General features: G+C 38.9%; 1 protein-coding gene across 11 annotated transcripts in view; it reads left to right on the plus strand.

Annotated features, from left to right (window-relative positions):
* Nucleotides 1-6017, plus strand: part of LOC106879787 (diacylglycerol kinase beta) — a 391710-nt gene that overhangs the window by 302295 nt on the left and 83398 nt on the right. The window lies entirely within an intron of this gene.

Here is a 6017-nt window from a genome sequence, read left to right on the forward strand (position 1 = left end):
ATATATATATATATATATATATATATATATATAGTGTGTGTGTTTTGAGTTTTGAGAGTTGTATTTAATTTTAGTAGCAATGTTTAAACATGCCAGTGAAATTCCTTTGAAAAGTTTTTTATTTTGTATTTCTTGTAAGATTTATGTTGTTTCCATTCTAATCAATAATCCATTTGCTTATATTTTTTTTTATTTATATTCAGTTCTGGTTTCGGTATTTTGCTGAAACTTCTCAACATTTAAAACTTTATTTACGATGTTTACTAATGGTAACCATGTATCGACTGCATACTAATGTTATTCGCATGCAAAATTTACATCGCCAAGACAGGAATTATTTGATGGGAGTGGCATGGGAAATATTTTTGATATGTACATTTGGTGAGGGTCTAGAACATAAAACTGACTCTCTTTCTCTCTCTCTCTCTCTTTCTTTCTCTCTCTCTCTCTTTCTATCTCTCTATCTCTCTATCACATATGCACACATGCACATGTTCTCACAAATAACAACAGCTTACCAAACACACTTCAACCTCTGGGCACTGATCCATAGATGCACGACCTCTCCTTGACCACCTTGTCCTTACCACATTAGCCCTTGCTCTTCAGAACTAGCTATGTCTGTCTTTTAACTTCACCTCGCCCCTGCTACTCCCCTGCTATGCCACCAGTCCCTAGCGCTAACCTTATCCCTAATATTTAGTCCCAGAATATCAATCACCTACTATTCTGTCTCATGCTAATAACTTTTTCATGACAACTGATAAGCCTTTCTAATTTGTCTTCAATAACTTCCACTTTTCTATCTAACTATCCCCAGAGACCACACTAAACCAGCCAGACCCTGTCGAGTCATTCTGTAACACACAAGAACTAACATCCAGTCATGTTTTCTATTAAACTATTTCTCTGTAGAAGCTAAAGATTTGAAGTTACTTTGCTTGCTCTCCATGCTTACAGTTGAAGATATTTACCTAAGTATCTGAACAGTAGCATGCTGCTAAATAAAATGCAGTGTGCATTTAATATTTCATTTTAATGTCTACTTTTCCTGGCTTGCATGCATCAAATGGAGTTTGCTGAGACACCTCAGGCAAGTGTTTTCTACTGTAGCCCTGTATTGACCAAAGTGGATTTGGTAGACAAAAACTAAAAGAAGCCTGTTTCATACATATATGCGTGTGTGTGTGTGTGTGTGTGTGTGTGTGTGTGTGTGTTGGCATGGCTGTGCGGTAAGAAGTTTGCTTTCCAACTACATGGTTCCAGGTTCAACCTCACTGCGTGGGACCTCGGGCAAGTGTTTTCTGTTATAGCCTCAGGCTGACCAAAGCATTATTAGTGGATTTGGTAGGCAGAAACTGAAAGAAGCCCATTGTGTATGTATCATCATCATCATCATCATTTAATGTCCGTTTTCCATGCTAGCATGGGTTGCACGGTCCGACGAGTCTGATCTGGCAGTATTTCTACAGCTGGATGCCCTTCCTAATGTCAACCACTCCGTGAGTGTAGTGGGTGCTTTTTACATGCCAGTGGCATGGGTCAGAGGAGGCTGGCAATGGCCACAATCAGTTGGTGCTTTTTACATGCCACCAGCATGGAAGCCAGTCAAGGCAGCACTGGCATCGGCCACGTTCAGATGGTACGTTTTACATGCCACTGGTATGGGTATCACAACTACAATTTCCATTTGATTTTCATTTTGATGTTGATGTACTTGACTTGCACACATGCATCATACAATCTACCTTTCACCACATACTTTGTCACTAGTATGTGTGTGCATATACACACACACACACAAACATGTCTGTGTGTCTTTGTGTCCCTTACAACCACTTGACAACTGATGTTGGTGTGTTTACATCCTCGTGATTTAGCGGTTAGGCAAAAGAGACCAATAGAATAAGCACAAGACTTTACAACAAAACAAGTCCTGGGGTTGATTCATTTGACAAAATATTTTTTAATCAATGCCCTCAGCATGGCCTCATTCAGATGACTAAAACCAGTGAAAGATAAATATATATATATATATATATATATATATATAACGTAACAAACAAAGGAAAAAATTCCTTCAATGGGATGTGAAGCATCCAATTCACTGGTACATCAGTTGAATGCCACAGAAATAAGGGTATAAATACAAATATATATGTGTGTGTGTGTTTGTATAAGATGGGCTTCTTTCAGTTTCTCTTTACCAAATCTACTCACAAGGCTTTAACATAGAAAACATTTGCCCAAGGTGTCACACAATGGGACAGAACCAAAACCCACATAGTTGGGAAACAGCCTTGTTACCACACAGCTATACCTGTTCATATAGATTGTGAACTTTTCATAAGCAAACTTTGGCAGATTTACTAAATATAGAATTATAGAATGGAATTTGAGAAGTGATCAGAATGGATTAAGTTTTAATTACAATATTCTCCTCATTGTTTTATCTTGCAGATAATTAGGTTTTATAAATAATTATAAATGTCATTAAATATATGTACGAATGCTGTGATAAGAATTAGAGTAATTCTGAGTGGCACTGGACGTGAAACATTTATATCTCATTTTATTAGTGTTCAGTGGTTGGACATTGATGAATAATGATATTTCAGAAGCTTATATTGATGATCCGTTATGAGGCACAGGTGTAGGTGTGTGGTAAGAAGGTTGCTTCCCAACCACATGGTTCCGAGTTCAGTCCCACTGCGTGGTACTTTAGGCGAAGCGTTTTCTTCCATAGCCACAAGCTGACCAAAACCTTGTGAGTGAAATTTGTAGACAGAAACAGAAAGAAGTCCATCATGTGTGTGTGTGTGTGTGATTGTCCCCCAGCACCACTTCACAACTGGTGTTGTTATGTTTATGTCCCCATAGCTTAGCAGTACAAATAGAACCCTCCACACACACATACACGCACGCGCAAACATACATACACTCATATATACACACACACGCACATGCATACTTATACATATATACACACATGCCCCCACACATGCCTTCACACACACTCATACACATACGCACTCATATGCACACATGCAATCGCATACACACAAACAGCAACACCAACATACTTGTCACCTCACCTCTCACAACCCGTCACACCCCTCACACACGCACATGCACACACATTCACACACACTCATATGCACACATATATTTATATACACACACATACGTGCTCATATGCACAGACACATACACACACAGCTACTAACCTGTTCATTGAGTCACTCTTTTATATATACAGCACTCACATAAACACAAACTCACATGCACACAGATGCTACCACGCGCATGCACACACACACACACACTGATCATCTTTGCACTCTCCTGTCCCCAAAAACCACTTTTTCTATCTCTTTCCACTTTGGGTCACTTCAGCCATGTAACTACACATGTGCTGTTGGTGATATTTTCCCTTCTCTGGACTTTTCCGCTTTCCTTTCTGATGAAAAGCTATGCTCGAAACGTCAAAAACCCTCTCTTTTTCCCACCTTTACCAAGTGTTGACCTAATACATTCCGTGTGCACATCTACTTGTTTTTTGTTATTATCTTTTTAATGTTTGATTATTGGATTTGACCATATATGTATATTTGTGTGTGTGTGTATATATATATACACACACACACACACACACACATATATATATATATACATATACAGGGCACAAAGGGTAAACTGCCACCATTTTATAATTTTCATTTCGCACATACACTTTGATTGTTTTTGATTCTCTCGACTACACAGTATAGTAGGGTCAGTTGGGCACCATCTGGGAGAAAAACAACTCCATGATGCAATTCACTCTACCAGAAATATGGAAGCGACATGTTGTACTGTTTGCCATTCACACCAGAAGCTCCAATACAAGCATTTCAGGGTGTTTGGGTGTCAATCTGAGGAGAGTGCAGAGGATTCAGAAAGAGTTGGATGAGTCTAATGGTGATTACAAAGGTACAGCAGCTCAGAAAACTAACTCACATCATTCTGATAAGAAAAGAATGCCTGAATTTGTTGGTGAGATCCAGGCCATGAGTGATAACGATCTCTCCAAGTCAATCAGGTCTGTTGCCAGTGACATAGGAGTGTCTGAGCTTCTTATTAGGCAGGTAGTGCATGAAAACATTCAGTATTCCTCATACAAGATGGGAAAGGGCCAATTCTTATCCCAAACCATCAAGGACAAGGGGAAAGACTGCGCTACAAAACTTTTGCACAAACTCAAACATCCCCTCCAACCGAACATACTTTGGTTTTTCTCAGACAAGAAAAATTCTGGTAGGATCAGATGGTGAGCACACAGAACAACTGTTGGCTTGCCAAGTCCCTAAAACATGTACTGAGAGGGATAAAAATCAAACATCCAGTCAACATCATGGTGTTACAAGTGATCACTAATGATGATGGCTTTATGCTTCCATTCATCTTCCCACACGGCCTTAGATTCAACACAGAGGCCTACATCAAGTGTCTGGATGCAGTAGTGCTACCTTGGGTCAAGAGGGTAGCTGCTGGAAGACCCTATGTCTGGCAACAGGACTCTGCACCATGCCACACAAGCAGGAGAACCCAGTCATGGCTGTCAATTTCTGTCACCACACCACACCTAACATCTGGCCACCTAACTTACCAGACTGCAACCCCCTACATTATTATATGAGGGGTGCAGTTGAGCGAGAGACCCACAAAACTCCTTGTAACCAAAGATGAACTGAAGGCAGAGATTATGGCAGCATTCACCAACTTATACAAGGAGACTGTCCAGAAGAGTTGCAGGAGATTCCGAAGTCATCTGGAGACTGTGGTTGAAGGCAATAGCGATTTTATTAAATCAATTTACTCTTTAATTATTTCAAGATATTTTTATGTAATTTTGGTAAATATATCTGTTAAAATGTGATGTCTGATATTTTCATTTTTGTGTAATTTAGATGATTATTTATTCTGTGTGTGTGTGTGTCAGTGTAGATGTATGTGTATATATATATATATATATATATATATATATATCAGGTTGAGTAAAAAGTAAGCAAAGTCTTGAAACATGAAATTCATCACAATATATTTCAACAATGCAGAAATTTTATTCATCAAAGTTAGTACCATTACAATCAACATTTTTGCCAACAAGTTACAAGTTTGTTTATTCCAGTAACATAAAAATCTGGAGTTCTGGAGCTGATGAACACTTTCAACATCGGCTTGATTTTTTAAATCCTTCTCTCACGGGAAACCATCAAGGTGCTTGAAAAAGTAGTAGTCGGTAGGAGAAAAATCTGGGGAATAAGGTGGGTTGGGGGAGAACTTCGTAACCAAGTTCCCTCAACTTCTGGAGCATCGTTAGTGAAACATGCAGTTGAGCATTGTCATGAAGAATGATTGGCCCTCTTCTGTTGACCAGTCTGGGGCTGAAGATTAGCAGTTTCTCATTCATTTTGGCAATTTCATGGCAATATGTTTCTGCAGTAATGATTTTCCAGGTTTTAAGAAGTTATAGTGGATGAGTTCAGCAGTACACCACCAAACAGTTACCATAACCTTCTTTTTGAAGAGCTTGAGTTTAGGGAAGGTTTTCGGTGCTTCATTTTGGTCCAACCACTGCAAAGGACGTTTTTTATTATTGTATAGAATCCACTTTTCATTACAAGTCACAATATGGTTGAGAAATGGATCAGTCTGGTTACAGAGAAGAAGCAATGAGCAAATTTCATATCTGCACATTTTCTGATTTTCATTCAAATCATGTAGTTCCCATTTGTCAAGCTTTTTGGGTTTTCCAATCACATACAAATGGTTGCAGGCAGTTTTCTGGCTAAGTTGAAGTTCTTTTGCTAGTTCTTGAGTGGTTTTATGTGGATCTTTCTCAATGATAGTCTTTAATTGACCGTCATTGATGACAGATGGGCGTCCACTATGTTCACGATCTTCAAGGCTCAGGTCTCTACTGCAAAATCGTTTAAACCATTTTCAAGCTGACCACTCACTGGTCATTTCCTCAC

This window comes from Octopus bimaculoides, chromosome 17, assembly GCF_001194135.2.
Source record: "Octopus bimaculoides isolate UCB-OBI-ISO-001 chromosome 17, ASM119413v2, whole genome shotgun sequence".
NCBI lineage: Eukaryota > Metazoa > Mollusca > Cephalopoda > Octopoda > Octopodidae > Octopus > Octopus bimaculoides.